The sequence below is a fragment of the Pseudorca crassidens genome, chromosome Y, assembly GCF_039906515.1.
Source record: "Pseudorca crassidens isolate mPseCra1 chromosome Y, mPseCra1.hap1, whole genome shotgun sequence".
Taxonomy (NCBI): domain Eukaryota; kingdom Metazoa; phylum Chordata; class Mammalia; order Artiodactyla; family Delphinidae; genus Pseudorca; species Pseudorca crassidens.
The window spans coordinates 2,013,446-2,035,334 of NC_090318.1; the positions used below are offsets into that span (position 1 = coordinate 2,013,446).

Consider the following 21,889-nt stretch of genomic DNA (forward strand, 5'->3'; position numbering starts at 1 on the left):
CACCCAGCCTCTTCAAACACTGCATCCTTTAGTTGGGAGTGTAGAGAGAGAGATGATCCCTGAGCCCAGATTTGCCGAGATGTTCCTTCTTTGGATTAATATGAAAATAAGTGCATTATAAGCACAAGAGGGTTTTTTTTTTCTTTTATCCAATTAAAATCATGCTCATTCAATATGCCTTGGGACTTCCCTGGCGGTCCAGTGGTTAGGATTCCGTGCTTCCACTGCAGGGGGCCCGGGTTCGATCCCTGGTCGGGGGAACTAAGATCCCACATGCCGGGCAGTGTGGCCAAAAATATTTTTTTTTAAATATGCCTTTTCCAACTCCATTCCTTAGCCCTTCCACCCTGTTCTGGGCTGGGTCACAAGATTACTCTGCATCTTATGTGTGTCCTCCTTGTGGGGCAGCTCACAGATGAGGCAGGTGCGTGATGAGAATTGAGACCAGCAGCTCTAGAGAGGAGTATTCTCCAACTCAAGGGCGGTGACCTTCCTGAATCCTCCTGAGATACAGGGAAACCAGACCTCGTTTAGGAAAATGACATCAGAATAATAGCTCTTGTGTGAAATCACCATCCAGTTTTGCCATTGCTTTTTTGTTATGGTTGTTTTCATAGAAATTACACCCTTTCCCACCTACGGAAAAGCATCTGAGAGGCGTCTCATTCTACAAGATGCACAGAGACGAGGCTATGCCCACCTCGTGTGATAAACACCTTTCCGCCCTTGGCTATCTCTACAGGGTCAGTGAATTCTCTGTGCCTCTTCCAAGTGCCACGCTGCTAGCTGCACACACACCCGGGTTCCGTTCCCACTACGAGACAAAGAGCTGTAGCCATGCTGTGCGGTTTCAAAAATATTTTATTTTCTGGAATAGCCATATGTCTGGAAGAGCTTTGTCTTTATTGCCCATCTCCACACAGGGAGACGGAAGCTACGACGAGAGAACAGAGGTGCAATACGTCACACCTGCAGGACGGAATGACGGGAGTGTTTGGGAGAATGTATAAAATGCTCACCAGGGTGCATGAGGACAGGTGGGGGGCAGGGGTTGGCGATGCCGGGTTGCACACTGCCGAGCACATTCATCGAGACGTGCACGCACCCCACAGCGCGGGGGGAGGGCGGCCCTGAATTTTCACCTGGGCCCCCTCAGAGTTTAAACAGAGTGGAGGGAGAAACCTGCTACCAGTCCTCCGCGGCTGCCACGCTGGGCAATGCAAGTCTCACCCGTGATGTGACGTCCAAAGTGCCTGCTGCATCGTTTACAGTTGCAAGAGAAGTAACGCTAGGCTTGTTTCTAGAATGTTCCAGGACGCTCTTATTTCATGTGCAGAGTCTCTTGTCGGTATTTTATAAGGATGCCCCTCTCCTTCCGGATCATGGGCTCTGCTCACCGCAACAGACGGATAGAAAGACTCGGGGTACGTTGGCAACAAGGATGGTGGGGCGTGTCTTGTCTGTGTCCCCTCGCGCGTCTGCCTGCTGTGTACACAAGAGCAAGCCCGGAAGCTCTGGGCCTGCTTGCATATGCCGTAGGGCATGGGCTTGCATCTGAGACTGAAGAGGGTCAGGCACCAGCTGGACCTACCTTCACGACGGCATCATCTGAACCCGATTGTTCTCTGGACTTGCCTAGTCAGGAATAACAGTAAACACTTCCACTGGGCTGCCCCACTGACCACAGGAACCCCTGTGACTATGCACAACGGGAAGGCGGAGGAAAACTTCACAACACGGAGTGGGCCGGGGGGCGGGCGGGCAGGAATGGCTAGGATGGGACCACAAAGGGGTATGGAGGTTACAGATGCCAGCATAGCCCTGGAGGTGAGAGTTGCCCATAAGTCCTGACCGCCTGGTGATGGCGTGGCAAGATGAGTGATGGGGGATGGCCTCAATCCTCATAGGTGGTCACACCACCCTTCACCCCACAGCGCAGCTGGAACACATGCTGGTTGGCAGACTCCAAGGTAGGGCCGAGCAGGGACCTCCAGGCATCCGACCCTACATCCACATTGGAGTCCTGGCCGGCCGGTGGTCCACGCGGGGCTGTGTTCTCACGACCTCTTGGCTTGTACCTGGAGGACAGGTGAACGGTAGGCTCCACGGGCAACCGGAGCTTCTCTGTCCCTTCAGGGCCCCTAAAGGGTTGGAAAGAGAAGGAAAGACAACAGAAGTGTAAGGGGGAGAACATCAGTGGTGAGCCCACAGGAGCGAACCCCCTTCCACGCTGCTGAGAAGCTTTTCCCCCCAGCACCCACGTCTTCGTTCCTAATATCATGCTCAAATAAGAGGAAACGGGGCTCCCTGGAGAAATGGCTAATTCTAGGACCCGGGCTTAGGAGACACAGGACGTGGCTGGAGTGTCTTCTAGTTCCAGAAAGTAAGGAAATGTTCAAAAATACACAATAATTGGGGCATGTCAGTAGGACACAGAAGATAAAGTGGAAGAGGTCCCAATGGCCAAGCAATTTGAGGCAGGAAATAAAATACTATTGGATTGTAACCCGAAAGAAGAAATGAATCTCCATGTGTCCAAACTGGGAGACATCCATGAGTGAAGAAATAAATAAATGAGGGAGGAAAACTAAACATCCCACGCAGAAAAATTCCAAATAGATGCTGTGCCCCTAAAACGGTGGAATATGGTTTCCTCCTTAAGTGTGGGCTGTTCACAGGGTCTTCCTTCCAAAAGGGTGTGGAATGAGGACACAATAGTAGCTTTGCGTTGGAGACATCTGACTACCTCAGCCAGCTGACCAAGAAGGCCCAAAACGCACAGTGACAAGTCATGTTGATAATATGTCCCTTTGATAAAAGGTGATGAAAAGAGCACTTCACTCCTGTGGGTTTTCTCTCAAAGACCAATCATCCCAGTCTAATAATGAAAAAAAAAAAAATCAGGCAAATCCTAATAGAGGGGCAACCTAAAAAAAGAAATCTAACAAGTGCTCATCAAAGCTAAGGTCATCAAAAACAAAGAAAGTTTTAAAATAGAATTACCATATGATCCAGCAATCCCAACCCTGGACCTATATCCAGACAAAACTATAATTCGAAAAGATGCACGCAGGGCTTCCCTGGTGACGCAGTGGTTGAGAGTCCGCCTGCCGATGCAGGGGACGCGGGTTCGTGCCCTGGTCCGGGAGGATCCCACATGCCGCGGAGTGGCTGGGCCCGTGAGCCATGGCTGCTGAGCCTGCGCGTCCGGAGCCTGTGCTCCGCGGCGGGAGAGGCCGCAACAGTGAGAGGCCCGCGTACCGCAAAAAAAAAAAAGATGCATGCACCCCAATGTTCATAGCAACACTATTCACAATAGCCAAGACATGGAAGCAACCTAAGTGTCCATCAACAGAGGAATGCATGAAGAAGATGTGGTGCATATATACAATGGGATACTACTCAGTCTTAAGAAAGAACGAAAAATGCCATTTGCAGCAACATAGATGGACTTTGAGATGATCATACTGAGTGAAGTAAGTCAGACAGAGAAAGGCAAAAACAAAGTTTGAGACACTGTCACAGCCCAGAGGAGCCCAAGGAGGCATGAGGGTGAAAGTGATAATGGTGTTGTAGGTGGGATCCTGGGACAGAAACGGGACTTGAGGGAAGAAGTAGTGAAACCCAAATAAAATTTGGGGTTTAGCAGGAGAGCCTTGACTCACGTGCCTACATGAATATCATGTTCCGTTCATGGATTATTTCTATCCTTTGTATGGCTGGACCAAACGGAACACAAGATCTGGCCATCAGCGGTGTCTCTGAAGGATGAAGGGATGCTCGGTGAAGCATGGCGGGGAATTCTGGGGCCCCGCTGCTGTCAGGGCACCCAAAAAGGCAGTGACCCGTCACAGAAGCAGCAGCCATGTGTGGTGGTTTGGATGTGTCCCCCGACCAGGAATAGTTCTGGCCAAGTAACCCTACATTTGGGAAACTGGATGGTTGAAACGCTGATGAGCAGAAGAGACAGAGGGGGATTCCTTCAGGGCCAAGGGAGTTCCAGGAATCTCACCCAGAAAAGGGGGGGTGAGCTGGAAGACACTAGGGCATCCGACCCCGAAGCCACCAAGCTCTTCGATAAAGCTTGTCTCCACTGACACGTGCTGTAGGTGTACGATACCCATGGGGTCCAAAGGCTTAGTATAAACACAGCATGTCAGCTATCTCCCTGACGGTTAGTAGACAATTCTAAACGCGTGTATATACCTATAGAATTTTAAAATATAATTTTAGTAAATGATATATGTATGTATATACCTATAAAATGTATAAAGTATATGTATATATGTTTTCGTACATTTCTATAAATTCTGTACACTAAAAAATAGAAACACACGTATCTCTATTAATATATAAATTTACATGTTCATTTATGTATATGCACACACCCATATATACATATATATTGTTGAAATGATACTTTTTTGATATACTGATTAAATAAAATATATCAATTCAATTGATTTCTTTTTTTATAAATTTATTTATTTTATTCATTTTTTTCTGGCTGCATTGGGTTTCTGTTGCTGCGCGTGGGCTTTCTCTAGTTGCGGCGAGCGGGGGCTACTCTTGGTTGTGGTGCGTGGGCTTCTCATTGTGGTGACTTCTCTTGTCGCAGAGCACGGGCTCTAGGCTCGTGGGCTTCAGTAGTTGTGGCTCACAGGCTCAGTAGCTGTGGCTACTAGAGCTGCGGGCTCTAGAGCGCAGGCTCAGTAGTTGTGGCGCACGGGCTTAGTTGCCCCGTGACATGTGGGATCTTCCCGGACCAGGGCTGGAACCCGTGTCCCCTGCATTGGCAGGCGGACTCTTAACCACTGTGCCACCAGGGAAGCCCTCAATTGATTTCATCTTGACCATTCTTGCTTTCTTTTCTCATGTGGCTACCACAACAAGTTTTTCCTTCCAGTTTTATTGGAAGATATAGATATAATGAGATATAATGGACATACAATGCTGTATAAGTTGAAGGTGTACAGCGTGGTGATTTGACCTACACGCACCATGAAATAATGACCGCGATAAGTTTAGTGAACATTTGTCATCTCATCTAGATACAAAATTAAAGAAATAGAAAAAAACCTTTTTTATGATGAGAACTGTTAGTATTTCGTCCCTTAACCACCTGCATATGTGACACACAGCAGAGTTAATTATCCTTCTCATGCCGTACGTTACACCCCTGGTACTGATTTATCTTATAAGTGGGAGTTGGCACCTTGGTGGCTACCAGAAAACGTTTTAATTATTTATGTGGCTTGCACTGTACTGCCATTCGACAGAGCTGTTCTAGACGCTGGAAAAATGGGGTTTCCAGGGGAAAATGCAGGAACGGGGCCCCAGACCCATCAGTGCCATGCTAGGTAGGGCTGTATGCCGGCTGTCATGCCCCTCAGAGGACCCCAGGAGCCCCATGTTCCCTGAGCACAGTGGGCCAGGCGGCCACCTGCCGCCACTCCTGGCCCCTCCACCTTTGCCAGAAAGTGGCCAAAGTCTTTGGCAGTTCGGATCTTCTGGAATCGAGGCAGAACCAGCACCTGGGGGCCCCTCCGTGTTGCAGGTGGGGCAACTCGGAAGTGGATGCCTGGTCCTTGTGAGCCGGGGGATGGGGGCTGCGGTGGGAGCATCCCTCAGACTTTCCCAGTAAATATCTACTGAGAGAGGCTTCTCCTCCTTGGAGCCACTCGAATTTCAGCAGCAAACTCCAGGTACCCCCTCCTAGGTTACAGTAGCTGCTTAGAGACCATCGTGAACGTGCAAGGACGACCACACACACCTCAGCCCCCATACCCGGCACTAATTAATTTGGCTTTTGCAAGGAGGCTGACCCATCAGTCCGAACCAGATGTCCCCCGATTACATCCCTGTTATTCGTACGTCTCATCCTTAAGACGGGGTGGGTCGCCACCCATTTCTGTGTCTTCCCAGGACACTGACATTCCCAAGAGGGCTGAGCCTGGCAGGTCCCCTGTGGGGTAATTTGAGGGTCGCAAAGGATGCCCTTCCCGACCAGCCTCGGAGCCTGGCTTCCCACCACGGCAAGGTCCTCCCCGGCTGGCGGATGCTGTGATCCGAGGGGTAACCATGGTCACCTGCACTGTCTCTCCGCCCCCGGTACCACTTCCGGGGGAGCAGGAAGAAGCACCACAAGCAACAGAAGCCAGGGCCGTGGGCTGGCTTTCAACCCCGGACTGAGCATGTGCTCAGCAGAGGATGTAACATCAGGACCCGGCCCGGGGCCTGGCATCACCAGGACCCTCTGAAACACAGCGTCCCGGTGGGCAAGGGGAAGGACTAAGTGTTGCTTCTTGCCTCCTTCTGACAGCTGAGTGAGGGGTTCGGAGCTGCACCATCTCTGGGACCGCTTGGCCTCAACCGTACTGGCTCAGAATTGGAGCAGCCTTTCAAATGGGGGCGGTGACGTGTACGGGAAAGGGTGTCCCCCTGTGGCCGTGCTGATCCAGCCCTGAACCCCCAGACCACAGGGGTGAGATGACGTTCCACTGCCCCAGACACCAGCACGTGCAGCGCTCCTTCCCCAATCCCAGGCCTGCCGTTTCCTCCTAAATGTATTTTTATCCTTTCGATACAATGACTCAAGGCATTTTTGCAGTTATTTCCTTTTTCTTTTTCTTTTTTTAATATTCACATCAGATTTTAATTTGTTATACATTTTCGTAGTTCAGTAAATGTCCTTGATAATGTAAATCAAAAAGTATTATTTACTTGGGAGAAAAAGAGTAATCTGTGTAAAAAGGGGGGGAAGACCAAAATATTTTTATATGCTTATTCAGATACATGGAATTTTCGTGAATTTAAGAGGAATGAAGATATTCAAACAGTAAGAGAAAATCATGACACGTATTTGAGTGTTCAAATGCTTATGTAAGTCTTCAATCCGTCTGGTTTTATAAAACCAAAACTTTGAATACAAACAAAAGCAGAAAAGTTCACATTACCTTTTTATATGTTCCTAAGTATCAAACTGCATCAACTTATTATGAATTTAAAGAACATCACAGATTTTAAAACTAAAGTACAGGAGTGCCTGATTCTTTTTAATTCCACAAATACCTAACATCCCGAAGTAACACGTAAATAAACCTCTACTGCTCAGTGAATGTTTGAAAAATGATCCAACAAACACTGTATGGGAACGTGTACAATCACACCTTTGCCTACGTGTGATTTTTGTTTTGCTTTATTTTCCACTTTTTAAAGATTGTTATTTTATAGTGGGGTATAACTGATCAACAATGTTGTATTAGTTTCAGGTGCACAGCAAAGTGATTCAGTTGTACATAGACGTGTATCTGTTCTTTTTCAAATTCTTTTCCCACTTGGGTTATTACAGAATATTGAGTTCCCTGTGCTCTACAGTAGGTCCTTGTTGGTTATCTATCTTACATACAGTAGTGTGTACATGTCAATCCCAAACTCCTAATTTATGTCCCCCCCCCGTTTCCCTTTGGTGTTTGTTTTCCATTTTGAATGAATACCTCTCTATATCTGCTAGCACAGGGGGCCGCCGGGTGGAAATGATTCATATTCTCCCTTCGTGGAAGATGGGCGTCCCGTCTTAACTCCTTGAGTGCAGTAAACCACTAGTCAAAAAATATACCCTAGGTTCAGAATGGCCATCATCAAAAAATCTACAAGCGATAAGTGCAGGAAAGGGTGTGAAGGAAAGGGAACCCTCCTGCACGGCTGGTGGGAATGTAAATTGGTGCAGCCGCTATGGAGAACGGTATGGAGGTTCCTTAAAAAACTAAAAATACAGCTACCATACGACCCAGCCATCCCACTCCTAGGCATATACCCAGAGAAAACCATAATTCGAAAGGATGCATGCACCCCAATGTTCATTGCAGCACTATTTACAATAGCCAGGGCATGGAAGCAACTTAATGTCTATCAACGGAGGAATGGATAAAGAAGATGTGGTGCATATATACAACAGAATATTACTCAGCCATAAAAAGGTACGAAATAGTGTCATTTGCGGAGACGTGGATGGACCTAAGGACTGTTATACAGAGTGAAGTCAGTCAGAAAGAGAAAGACAAATATTGTATAATATCGCTTCTATGTGGAATCTAGAAACATGATACAGATGAACTTATTGGCAAAGCAGAAACAGAGTCACAGATGTAGAGAACACACTTACGGTTACCAAGAGGGGGTGGGGGTGGTGGTGGGACGAACTGGGAGATTGGGATGGACATATATACACTATTGATACTATGTATAAAATAGATAACTAATGAGAACCTACTGTAGAGCACAGGGAACTCTACTCACGGCTCTGTGGTGACCTACATGGGAAGGAAATCCAAAAAAGAGGGGATATAGGTATACGTACAGCTGATTCACTTTGCTGTACAGCAGAAACTAACACAACATTGTAAAGCAACTGTACTCCAATCAAAATTAAAAAAAACTTACTCTAGGAATGGTTCAGTGGGATAAACAGGAGGTCCTCATTCTGGGACTTTCGCTTGTGACGGAAGGTGACATCCTGATTTCCAGGCCGAGGCTGGGCCTCCCCTGGTTTTGCCTGATTCACCCAAGGAGGAGGTGGGCTGGAAAAGGGCTGGGATGCCAAGGAGGATGGGGAAATATAGGCCCCGAAACAGGTCACCCAGCTCTGGCAGGAAGCAGCCTCTCTTTATAGCTCAGTGGACTAAATAAAGCCCTGAGTGCTGAAGAAGAGACCGAGGAGAGTTTTTTATTCCAGGAGAAGAATAATTATTTCCTAAGTAGAATTCCTTTGGTAAAAAAAACAAAACAAAACAAAAAAAACAGCTCTGCACCCTAGAAACACTTCAAGGAGAAAAAGGGAGCAAAAGATGGCAAACAAGAAAGTGAACCCCAGGCAGAGTGAAATCTCGAGATCCTCATTCCTTTTTTCTTACAATGAGATTTTAGTTTCCACAGAGCATGAATATCCTGGGCCGTCTCTAACCTACCTGAAGAAATTGCAGGAAATTTAAAAGTAACTTAATAAAAACAGAGAAGGCGTTAAATCACAGCCAGTTCTGCAATGAGGTGGTATTCTGTGTTTCTGAAAATCACGGTGCTGGGCAAATCCAAGATAAAAATCAAAGGGTTTCAGAGAAACATGGGATTAGGGTCCTAACACGTGAGAACTCTGTCACAGACACACCAAAAACAATGACCACGAAAAGAGATAGGAATCGAATAAAACGTTAGCACAGCTGTACAACTTCTGCATGGCTATGGTCAGCATACGCACTACAATGCATGTGTTATTCGTAGTTGGTATGTTCTGTAATTGTTGTGGAATTCGACCCTGGAAGGGTCTCAGCATGTGAGTAATGGTGAAGGGGAAATTCACTCGGAACGTTCTAATAACAGACGTGGGTGCATATGACTCAGATACCACACGTGCGGCCGAGGGGGCTGGCGGAGGCCTCAGGGGTGTGTGTGTGTGTGTGTGTGTGTGTGTGTGTGTGTGTGTGTGTGGTACAGGGCTCCTTTCAGCAGGGTGTAATTTTCTGGGCACGTGTAGTATTTCTCAAAGATGAAACCACACACAAGCAAAGACAAATGCCAAAAGATGCTCAAATCATTCTCTGCAACAGTGGCGTCGGAAGAAACTCGTGCTTTCAAAAGAAGCGAGAAAAGAGGAGAATGGACCGTCCGGGGGCCCCCAGTTCAACAAACTGACACTTCTGCTTCTCTCATGACTGTTCATTGCAAGCTCCTCTGTTTACTTGTTTACATTTTTTTTTCCTCTAGAAGTTGATGCAATACACACTGTTTTAAGCCCCTGTTTTGTGATGCATTCCTTCCCATGTCTCTTTCTATCCCCCTCTACTATCTTGTTCAGTCCTTTTTTTGTCTTTGGTTGTCTTGGAATTTTGCGTAGTTGATAACATCCAACACCTATGCTGTCATCATCTCCATGAGATTTGCTCCCTTGGTATCCAAACAGTAAAAGATGAAATGGTGGTGGGGTGGGGAATAATTTAGTCTTCATCCTAATTGTATTCATGCTTCACAAACATGGTGATAACGTAGCAACGAAGAGTCATGTACCAAAGAAGAAAGAGCAATGAGAGACAGAGAGACACTGAGTCCTGCTGACATCAGTTGAGGCCCTGGATCAAGCCATACCTGAAGACTGTCAAGGACATTCCTGTTACATTTAAGAAAATTCAAAAGAGGGCTTCCCTGGTGGTGCAGTGGTTGAGCGTCCGCCTGCCGATGCAGGGGACACGGGTTCGTGCCCCGGTCCGGGAAGATCCCACATGCCACGGAGCGGCTGGGCCCGTGAGCCGTGGCCACTAAGCCTGCACGTCCGGAGCCTGTGCTCCGCAACGGGAGAGGCCACAACGGTGAGAGGCCCGCGTACCGCAAAAAAAAAAAAAAAAAAATTCAAAAGAGTACAAGGACCTACTGTATAGCACAGTGAACTATACTCAATATCTTGTAATAACCTATCATGGAAGAGAATGTAAAAAAGAATACATATGTTTATACATATCTATGTATAACTGAATCACTTTGCTGTACACCTGAAACACAACATTGTAAATCAACTATATTTCAATAAACATTTTAATAAAGAGTAATGTGACACTGCATGGTGGTCGGACTGTTGTGCCTTGGGAGACGCAAGCATGCGTTTGACGTTTCACGAGTGTGGTGAGCCCATTTTCCCAGTGATCCTCCCATGATCACCCCGGGCGACTGGTCGACCTACAGCTTCAACCACCGGATGCACACAGACACCAGCACTGCCTGCTGCGCTTAGACGTCTAAGGAACCACAGCGAGGCGAATGCAGGTGAACGGAAGGCTTGGTCTGGCCCAACGGAGAGTGAGAGCAAAAGCGGGCTCACATCAGCCACTGCTGACCCCGGCAGCCTGCCCTTCAGATCCCCGTTGACCACGTAGCTGGACTCAGTTTTCATCCACGCAGAGGAAAACCCAACAGCACATCCCAGGGTTTTGTAAGGGTCACGTGAAACCATCTTAAACCCACAGGAGGTGCTTAATAGATGCATGGTCCCTGCTCCCAGGCCCCAGAAATCCAACTGGGGGGGGAGTGCTACCTGAAAGACGGGGGCAGGTCCACGTCTGTCACGTCACGGTGGGGATGCGCGTGCCGGACGCCCCGTGGGGGACAGACGCCCCTCCCTGGAAGAAACTGGGAGCTCGGCGTGGACCGCACGTGGCCGGAAGGTCATGCTTTATATTCCGTTTGTGTTTCCTTTTTATTTACATGTCGCACAGACTCCATCTGTGTCGGAGGGCGGGGAGTGACTTATGGAAACATGGTCTGTTAGAGATGGAGCCACTCAGAGGCACAGAAGGGGTTTAGGACATTCCACGGGGACCGTTTTCTTCTTTGCCTGAGCTGCCTTATTCCTGTACGCACAGCCCAGCATCCCAGCCCGGCGTACGGGTTTCAGATGCAGCCTCCTGCATCCCCGCCAGCCACAGGCCCGGCAGCCCCGGCTCCAAGTCAGGGCTCCATCCCGCCCCCCTCCAGCTTCAAATCCACTTCTTTCCCATTTCACTCTGCAACTGTGATTTAGCCTGACACGCGGAGAATACCGCATCTTGAAACGAAGAGGTGAGACGCTCGGTCTTCCTTACCTGCCAACACCTTCGAACTCTGTGATCTGCGTGCCCACGTGTTCTAGAAACATCTGCAATGCAGACCACTTTGATGAACATCTGTGGAGTGGAGCTTGAACAAAGTAGGAACACAGGCTATTGTATGAGGCATTGTGATGGCTTGACAAACATTCTCTGCCTCCTTTTTTTTTTTTCTTTCTGAAGCTGAAAATAGCTTCAGAAGCAACAATCAGATTCCGAAACCCAATTCTTCTCCCCCAAAGTCACTTGTCTTGAATTATAACACGTTTGCTTCTGCCGAAGAATCTTGCTTTTCAGGGATGCGGGAGCTGGGGGATAGGTACATCCGCTCACACAGTATGAAACCCCAGGACTCTACTTCTCCAACCCCGCCCGCCAGCTCACACATCCTGAGCAAAAGTCAACTGCCCAGCAAGCAAACAGCCCCGGTCACTTCTGGGGCAGCCCACAAGAAGTTTCACTGCTACAAAGTTCTTTCTTATATGATTGACAAACAGCGTCCTTCCAAGTGTCATCACTTTTCCCTCGTGCTGGGTCCTCGATGCTCTGTTTCCCCGTTTCCCCTGATGCTTCTGTGCAGACCCAAGGTGCTCACTTCCATCAACGAACTATTCTTTGAAAGAAGCCGAGGTTTCCAGCGGCCACTCTTTGCCTCTTTGGAGAAACCTTCAGTTTGGGGAAGAAAGGGGCGGGAGGCACAGGAGGGAGCTTTGGGGCATCTTTACACAATATACGATGCAAAGCGTAATCCTTGTAGGACACAAAAGTGTTCTCAAAACATATTAGGACACTGTTATTAAAAAAGTGCTGTCCGGGACTTCCCTGGAGGTCCAGTGGTTAGGACTCAGCGCTTTCACTGCCGAAGGCCTGGGTTCAAACGTTCAATCCCTGGTCGGGGAACTAAGATCCCACAAGCCACGCGGTGCAGCCCTACGAACGTTAACTGACAGCTTCCAAAATGTAAAAATAGAGACACACTCTTTTTAAAATTTTAATTGAACTATCGTTGATTTACAATGCTGTGTTAGTTTCCGGTGTACAGCACAGTGATTCAGTTATATGTGTGTGTGTGTGTGTGTGTGTGTGTGTGTGTGTGTCTATATATATATTCTTTTCCAGATTATTTTCCCATATAGGTTATGACAAAATATTGAGTATAGTTCTCTGGGCTATACAGCAGGTCCTTGCTGGTTATCTATTTTATATACTAGGCACACTCTTGAATTCACTTTTTCAAATCTGTATGTCTGATTGTCAATACTTATAAAGAAATAAGTCAAAAGCTTTTTTAAAATGGAAACCTATGTGCTCAACGCCTGTAAATATATATTAAGCAGTTATTTTGTAACCTATCAAAAACAACTTAGAAGAAGAAGATGATTCCTAAGCCCTAAGGGAGAGGTGAAGAGAGAAGCACAATTAAAAATTTTTGGAATGGCACAGCCACGGAGGTGAGCTTTTATTTACAGATACACGTGAGCGTGTGTGCAGGTCCGCGGTAAGAGCTTGGAGACTCTTGGTGACTGGTTTCTTTTCCTTGCGATCTTAGGAAAATTACATAATCTTTTTCTTTTAGCCTCTTTTTTTCTGTTCTGTATAACTGGAATCATCATTAGACTCACGTTGCTGTCAGAAGGATAAAATGCGATGTGAATAGTATCCCTTTAACTCTGTCTGGTACTTTGTAACACCCTCCGTAACTATGAGATGTAGTTGTTATTTATAGGAAGCCACATTTTGTTGTTTCCTTTCAGCAGGCACTCTGGGTTTGTTGCTTGTCCGTAGAAAATTCAGAAGGTGACAGGACAGATATTTCTACCTTGTCACACTCTTTCCAGCCTTTGGAGATCAGCCTCACCACCCCCCCACCCCCGGATTCAGGAGTGATCTTTCTGGGCTCCAGAGAATGATCTTGGTAGAGGTTGCTGTCTTCAGGCAGTTGAGCGGTCTCTTTTTAGACAGTAAACACCCACAGGGTCCCCAGGATCTCGGGGCTCCCTTGGAGAGGTGATGGGTGGAAACATGCAGGCATGGACATAAGAGGGAACAGGGCGCTCCTTTCACGGAAGCAGAGGAAGGTCTCCCGAGCGGCCCCTCTCCGGCCGGAAGCTCCCCGAGCATGACTCTGTCCTTCACCAGTGACGCCTCGGCACTTCTGGCTCCATGACCTTGGGCGAGAAACTACCTCGGTTTGTACCTGAAATGGGAATACTGGCGTCGATCCAGAAGGCCATTTGGGAAGGTCTTCTGTACATCACAGAGGCTACTGTGAACGTGAGGGACCGTGATTTCATTTTGTCTAAAAGGGTCGTGGTTCTGTCCTGGTCTATGTCGGGGTGGGAGGGGGCGAGTGTCTACACTGTGGGCATTACCGTGTCACAGCAAGAGCATTAACTCACGGATTCATTAAGAGCAGCCGACTTCACACACGCCTGGCAATTTGAATCCGGGGACCCTGTGTTTTTGTCCTGATTTTGCGATGACCCTCTCCGCAGAGACAGCAATGATTACGAAGGAGACACATTTCATGGGTCATAGAAATAATATGCAGATGGCTGGTTTCTAATTGATGGGAAGGCACATTCTCTGGGAAATGGAATCAATGCTGATCTGTCGGGATTGAAATGGCGTGTGGGGAAAATAACCCAAGGGAGGCCCAGCATGGACCGACCTGACACGTCACCGGATGGGAATGGGGTCCCGCTCCCGTGTGTGTGTGTGTGTGTGTGTGTGTGTGTGTGTGTGTGGCCAGCACCATCAGCCGTGGGGGACCGACCCTCCGGCCACAGGAAGACACCCTGGATGGTCTCAGTTATGTAATGCTGGGCACTTTTCCTTGTAAAGGTGTTTTCCTACCCCTGCCAGATGGGCCCCACTAGCCCCCAATCACAATGTCCTCCCCCAGGCTCACCGGAGACTCAGGCACCTCCTATGGGTGGCTTCCCCTTTCCTAATCCACTCTCCCGCAGTGTGTGTGTTTGTTGTAATTCTGGCTCCTAATTCACGTGCCGTGCGTGGGATGCAGACTTGTGAGGTACTTCCTCTGGTGGAGGGGGGACAGATTTCAAGGCATCATATTTGGGGATGTGATCACGAATCTTTTAACCTCCTTTCGCGCAGCTAATTCACCTGATACCTAAGGCGCGGCGCTTCAGAAATTTATCAGAAGTATTTGCCTGGTCTGTTTTGAACCCAGCTGAGCAAATCTTAGGCTCTAGCTCTTGAGATGGGGGGTGGGGGCGGTGGGGGCGGTGGACAGGGGAAGGGGACCGGTCTCCGGAGCTGGGGCAGGCCCTCCAGAGATGCATGTGACAGGAGAGCGTTTCCCCAGCCAGCTCCACAGAACGCCTTCAGAATGCATTTGCATTCGGGGCATTGTCTGGGGGGTGTCCTCGGATCTCTCTTCCCTCAAACAGCGTTTGTCATCTTGAAAATGGGTCTCCCCTCCCCGCCCTCCGGGTCCTCAGACACTGGATCTTGGAGACGTGCGCTGGAGGCTGCAGGACCACTCTCCGACTCCGCACCAATTTTAACCGCAGGAGAAAACCCACGCAACGCGCACAAACCCTGATCGCCCCACATCAGACAGGCTCGCTCCCCTTGGGTTTTCCAAAGATTCCGGGGGACGAGGAGTGCCTGCGCTTTCAGTTTCCTTAACCCTCCAGGGGCTGGAAACGGTTAGTGGGAGAGGAATGCACTAACATGAATTGCACAAAGCTGGGCTGCTGAGAGCTGGGGCGGCTCCCTCATGACCGCCGGGACCCAGACATCCCCCTCTGCCCTGATTACCCCAGGAAGACGGCCTAGCCATCTGCAGGTGCATAAACTGGCAGCCTGTCTAAGATGGGTGTTTTTCCTCACGCGTTCCTTCTGCACAGAGACGTTCAGAGAGAGGTATTTTTTTCTGGATAACAAGATATTTATTTAAGTCGCAAACTTGCTCGGCACACCTGGCGGAGGGCAAAGCTTTCCCACTTTCCCTCTCCTCTGGGGTAGGGGGCTAGGGCACCGGGGAGGAATTCCCATCCCCGCGGGTCTGCGCCCCTCGGGGGTGCCTGGGGCGTGAGGAGGGCGCCCCGGGCTTTCGACCCGTTTTCCACTGCTGGCGGGAGGTGTCCCTTTGCGGTGGATTGCGCTCGGCCCCCCCCCGCGCCGCGCTCTCTCCGCACGGCCCGGCGGGGCTGCCCGGGGTCCTCCGCGCGGGGTCCCCGCGCCCGCGGGCCGACGGCTGGGGACCCGGCAGCGCGTGGCAGCAACCGGACGCCCGGCAGCTCGGTCCCGCTCCGCCCCGGGCCGCTGCGCAGGTGGCGACCCAAGGCGGGAGCGCCCGGCTCCTCGGACCCAAGGCGCCGGGCTGGATCGGGGGGCGCCCGGCCCTCCGCACGCCCTCCCGCCGCCGCCTCCCCCCGGGTGGCGAGGCCGGGGCGCGGCGCCCACCCGGGGCCGGTCCCGCGCCGGCACCCCGCGCCCGCCGCGAAGTTGCGGCTCGCCCCCGCCTCGCCCCGCAGGGCGGCCGCCGGAGTGAACTCACCCGCTCTGCCCGCTCCGTCCCTGAAGGTCAAGGCCAGGTGGCTGCGGCGGGCGCGCGGCGGGGCCCGGGGCGGGGGGCGCCGGCGGGCCGCCCCGCCCCCATGCCCGGCGCCGCGGGGGCGCCCTCAGCGCGGCGGGCCCCGGGGGCCGCGGCGCTCAGATGCCGTGGTCGCAGTCCACATCGCGGCAGATGTACCAGAGGATCACGTACAGGATGAGCAGGATGGCGAAGATGAAGAGGGCCACCAGGATCGCCTTGGTCACCGGCGAGATGAGCGACTGCATGGCCCCGGCGGGGCGCGCGGGGCGCGGGGCGCGGCGCTCACGACCCCCGAGCGCGCCCGGAGCCCCGCGCCGGCCCCGCGCCTCATCCGCAGTGCTCCGTGCCGGGGACGGGCGCCCGCCGCTCGGCCGCGGCTGCTCGGGGCGGCTGCGCGCGGGGTCCGACCGCCCGGCGCCGCTCCGGGGCCCGCGCTCCTGCGCTCACCGGGCCCGGCGGCCGCGGGGCTGGGCGGGCGGCGCGGGGGGCGCGGCGGCCATGGGCGAGGACGCGGACGCGGACGGAGGCGGCGAGGCGGCGCGCCCGGCAGGTCCCCGCAAACTTGGGCGGCGGCGAGAAGGCGGGCGCGCGGGGACAGGTGGAAGCCCGGCCCCGCGGGGCGCGGCGCGCGGCCGTCCGCGGGCGGCGTGGGGCGCGGGGCTGCCGGGCGGCGGGGGCGCGGCGGGGAGGCGCGGGGCCGCGCGCGGGGAGGGGCTGCGGCGCGGCGGGGGTGGGGGGGGAGCCGCGTCCCCACCCGCGGCCCGCGCTCGCCCCTCCCGCCCCGGCGCCCCGGCCCTCTCGCTCCGTCTCAGCCTCGGCGGTCCGCCCGCTCCCCGTCCGCGCGCCCCCCTCGCTCCCCGTTTCCCGGGCGCCCGCCCCTCAGCCCGCGGCCGGGGCGCTGAGCTGTAATTACTGAGGACCGGGGAAGGCGGGCAAGAGGCAACGGCGGAGACGGGCAGCCCCTTCCTGCCCCCTCTCTCCCGGAGGGCGGCTGGCTGGCTGGACTCGGGAGGGGCTGCGGGTTGCATCCAACTCACTGCTGACCCGGGCAGGACGGGGTGCAGAGGCGATGGGGCAGAGGCAGGGGGCAGGTTCAGACCGGAGTGCCCTTACGTAAGGGGGCGCCCCGTTCTGGGGGAAATGGATGAAGAGCCCGGGGCTGGACCTCCCGGAATGGGGAGGCGGGCTTGTGCCCTGACGGACGAGAAGCCTCGCACGCCCGCGCCACCTTCCCATACGTGCGTCTCCCACCCTCCTGGGCTGGGCCTTGTGGATGACAAACCAGACCTTGTCCCCCACCGCCTACACACTCACACACACACACACCCCTTTCCTGCGGGCTGGGCTGCGCTTAGGGCTGATGCCCGCTGGCCCTTCCGGCAGGGACAGGCAAAGGAGGTAGAAGCCCCCCAGCCCAGCCCTTCAGGGACGCGGTGCAGGACGGGGTGCCAGGGCCTAGACTAGAACTTCGGGATATGCGAAAAACAGAGCCACCGGTGTCCCAGAGGATAGGGCGTTCAGGACCCAGGAGCTCCGATTCCAGTCTCCACCACGTGAGGCCCCCAACGCCAGGGGCTGGGTGGTCAGAAGGCCTCATGTGTGCAGGGTGAGGGGCTGTGAACGGGAGGAACGCATCTGCAGGGGAGCCCTCCATCCCTGAGTCCCGGGTGCCTCGGGGGCGGGGGGGGGGGCGGCCAGGGGCTCTTTTCCTGTACTCACTCCAGGTGACCTTCAGAGCCTGCACACAGGACACAGGGCCTGACCCCACGGGAAACAGCATCCCCTCTGACGGCAGCCGAGTGAGGATGCGGGCAGGACGTGCACGGTGATCGTGAGGGGATGGTCTGGTCCGGCGTGGACACAGGGCAGGAAAGAATCAGGAGTGGATTCCAGACTGGCCCTGGACCCCTTCCTGCAGCCCACCCCGGGGACTGTGCTCTCCCCGCGGTGCGGCATAGGAAGAACGGAGGGTACCCACCCACGCTGGGGCCAAAGAAGGAGGCCACATCCCCGGCTCCGGGCAGCCAGGACGGGTCTGCGGTCTGTGAAAGGAGTAGGGGCTGAAGGAATGTCCTTGCAGGTGAGGTGACCCAGCCCAGCAGGATTTGCAGTCAGGGGGCTTCTCAAGGTCACCTGGCGGGGTGGGGGGGGTGCCTAGTACCTGCACACACACACAGCAAACAGTTGGTATCCCCCAGGAAGTATCTGATGAGCAGCAATACTGTGCATCTTTTTGCAGGGCTGCAGCTTCTAATTCTGAAGGCATCTGCCTTCCCAGCCTCAAGCTGTCCCCGGGCCAAAACAAGAAGGGCAACGGGCTGCCTGTCCCCGCTTCCGGTACTCCCACCTCACTCACACACGCAGAGTTCCTGTTTCTTGGGGGTCCGCTAGGGAGGGGAGCCTATCTCCGACATTCTTCGTTAAACTTAACTTTGTCGGCAGAACCTCTCCGACGCCCAGAGCCAGAGCCGCCCTGGTGTGAAGGCATAGGAGGTGCCTGAGGACACATGTCACCATTCTTTGCTCACCAAATCGACTTGGATGTTGGCCGTGAGAAAATGAACTCAGCTCAGGGAGCATTTTCCACATTGCCTTCCTGGGAGCTTTGGTGCGTTCTGGTTGGTCGCCGTCTGTTAGCATCTTGTGTGTGTGTGTGTTTAACTTAATCGGATTCCCGGAGGAGCCTTGACATGGAAGCTAGTCCTGTGGATGGCGAGAGAAGAGTCACTCTGTCGAGAAGCATGCCCTCGCCCAGCACCGTAAAACTCATACCGTGTCCAGCCTCTGTGCACCCTCGTCTGGGTTACTTAACTTTTTTTTTTTTTTTTTTTTTTGCGGTACGCGGGCCTCTCACTGTTGTGGCCTCTCCCGTTGCGGAGCACAGGCTCCGGACGCGCAGGCTCAGCGGCCATGGCTCACGGGCCCAGCCGCTCCGCGGCACGTGGGATCTTCCCGGACCGGGGCACGAACCCGCGTCCCCTGCATCGGCAGGCGGACTCTCGACCACTGCGCCACCAGGGAAGCCCGTGGGTTACTTGACTTTTGCTCTCAGCCCCCGTTCCCCGCACTCGTGGCTTTATCTGAAAGCTGCTCTCACACGGAGGCTCCTGTCCGTTCTCCTTCCACTCGCAGAATTGTCCTTGTTGCCTTTTATTTCTATTTACTCCTGCCATGGGTTTTCCTCTTCCAAGTCCTGCAGGAACACAACTTTCAGTGCCTGTGATCTTCCTGGAGTGAATTGTTTTGGAATCAGATACGTGGTTGGTTCCGAGATCAAATTTCAGGAGCTGCTAAAACCTCTTCCTAGGTACAGTGGCTGAACCACAGGCCTCCGGACAATGATTGGTCCCCTCTTAGCCATCAGGGCTTCCTTTTTTTCCCCGACGTGTGTACGTTTGTCTAAAACCTTTCCTTGCTACTGAGTGTATAAAGCAACCTCAAAATCCAGGCCAGACTGTCCCTACAGGGGAACTTGAACTTTAGAGAGAAATCGTGGATGAATCGACACACCTTCATCCTGGCTTTGGTGCACTGTTTTTCAGACTGCAGGTCACGACCGGTGAGAAGGGTCTGAGATGGATTTGGGTGGATGCGATGGGAATTGTTAAAAACCCGGTGGATTGTAACAGCAGACGGCGCCACCTGCAGGAAGCATCGGTGCTGTGTCGGGAAGCTCTGTGTGTGTGTGTGGGTGTGTGTGTGGGCGTGTGTGTGTCTGCGTGCCCATGCGCGCACACACACATATGTGCTGGTTGTTAATGGATACTGTCTGTCAAAGGTGCTAGAGGGTAGCCACCCTGTGGGCGGAGACTTGAAAGATGCAGAAACTACGACGGGGGAGTTTGGATGGAAGGTTAGGAACAAAATTTTTTTTTAATGTTATTGACGTAGAGTTGATTTGCAATCGTGTGTTAATTTCTGCTGTACAGCAAAGGGATTCAGTTATACATATACATACATTCTTTTTCGTATTCTTTTCCATGATGGTTTATCCCAGGATGTTGAAGAGTTCCCTGTGCTCTACAGTAGGGCCTTGTTGTTGATCCATCCTATATCTACTGGTTTGCATCTGCTAACCCCAGACTCCCAATCTTTCCCTCCAGATGGTCTTGGTAAGCAAAGCCATGAGCGGACATCTGTAAGCCACAGGTGAGTCCCCTGGATTGGTTTTCATTTGAGCTGGCGGTAGCATTTGGGAACTCAGGGGCAAGGGCACCCCATGGGTTTGGGGCAGGCAGAGAAGAGCAGGGAAGGTCCCCCAATGACCCAGGGCTCCTGCATGACTAGGAGAATCAGGAATCCAGTCCCCTTCTGTCTGATTGTCTGGCTTGATGTCTGTCTGACCAAGCATTGGCCGTGGTCCAACCAGAGAAGCTGTGGGCCCCTGGCGAGCCACTCTTTCTAGGTAGGCTTGTTCAAGAGATGTGTGTATTTTCCTGAACGGGCTACAGGTCTTTGGGGTAACCCTAGAGCAAGCTGGGGGCGGCCCAGCGTTTTCAGAACACCTTTCCTGAGAGTTTTTGGACAGTGTCTTTTTCTGGCTTGACTCAATTGCCTGAGTTAATCCAATAATAATTGCTTCTCCCTCAGCATCACTTGGAACGCCCACATGTGTGTTTTTATCATAGGAAACTTGCCCGAACGGCCCCCCGTGTCCATCTCCCGTGGAGGATTACGGATCTGGGGACCCCGTCTCCTGGGTTTCCACGTCGAGTCGCCAGTATTCAGCACCCGTGAAGCCTGGTCAGGGGTCCTGTTCCTGGATCCCAGGATTCCCGCTCCTACAACTCGATTTGTGTAACTGTCAGTTTTCTCTCCGGCTCTGTGGCTGGTGCATGTGTCTTGGGATGAGAGCGGCGGTGTTGAAATTAGCATCCTTTTCCATCTTGCTAGGTTTCTGTGATGATAGGTTTTCGCCTACATGTTGGCTTAGGCGAAAACAGACTTGCTAATTGAGGCCAAAAAACAAAGCAAATGGTAAAAACCCACGGGAGCCAATGAACTAAAACGGGATGTTTCCATAGTAGCAAGATGTCACCCTAAGGCTGGGATGGCATTTCATCTTCTTAGCGTGTGGTTTCTGCTTGCCTTTACTCTCTCAGCTTTCTTATCTGTGGGATATGCCTTTTTATAATTTGTCCAAATCCTTTCAAAGCTCATACGGGTCAGCCCAGTGGATAATAGCTAAGGCTTTATGTGGATGCACTCAATACACTGAAATTAAAAATTGAGATGTACCGCATTTCCGTCTGTGAACCGAAACGCCTATAGGAGAAAGACTTCCCCGTAAAGGGAAGCAGCTGCAGCCCATCTGCCTCTTAGAATGGGGTCGCTTTACAAGGAAACATTCCTCACATTCTTGGGATAACTGCTTTGTCCCAGAAGACAGATGCATTAAACTCAGTGCATTGGAAAGGTAGTCATCAAGTAACAGAGTAACCAAGGCAGCGCTCATGGCAAGTTCAGACTTTAGCACTTTAAAAAAAAAACTTTATCGCAGCAGCTCTGGGTCGGTGACCAACTATAGGAACCGTAGGAAAGGGTTTTACTTTTGAATGGTTGTGTTTGTAGTCTCCTTTTAAAAAATGTTTATCAGGTGGATGGTGTAACCATCTGTATTTCATGCACCAGGGTACTGTCGACAGAGTGTGGAATCCTTTATAACTTGCGTGCAGGTCTGTGGCCTCCAATT

The 21,889-nt window shown here is 52.1% G+C and overlaps 2 long non-coding RNA genes across 9 annotated transcripts; one reads left to right on the forward strand and one right to left on the reverse strand.

Annotated features, from left to right (window-relative positions):
• Positions 1 to 843: 843 nt before the first annotated feature.
• LOC137217811 (uncharacterized) lies at positions 844 to 16,553 on the reverse strand. The gene is made up of 2 exons (XR_010940272.1): positions 16,159 to 16,553; positions 844 to 2,141 (listed from the first exon to the last, which is right to left on the reverse strand). It is a non-coding gene; the product is annotated as an uncharacterized lncRNA (long non-coding RNA).
• On the forward strand, positions 15,175 to 21,439 carry LOC137217810 (uncharacterized). Of its 8 annotated transcripts, XR_010940268.1 has the most exons (7): positions 15,175 to 15,304; positions 15,422 to 15,521; positions 17,922 to 18,277; positions 18,437 to 19,756; positions 19,976 to 20,050; positions 20,195 to 20,346; positions 20,826 to 21,439. It is a non-coding gene; the product is annotated as an uncharacterized lncRNA (long non-coding RNA). The 8 variants fall into 8 exon arrangements; XR_010940267.1 differs by lacking the exon at positions 15,175 to 15,304 and having other exon boundaries at positions 15,323 to 15,521; XR_010940270.1 differs by lacking the exon at positions 15,175 to 15,304 and having other exon boundaries at positions 15,323 to 15,521; positions 17,933 to 18,277.
• The last annotated feature ends 450 nt before the right edge of the window (positions 21,440 to 21,889 follow it).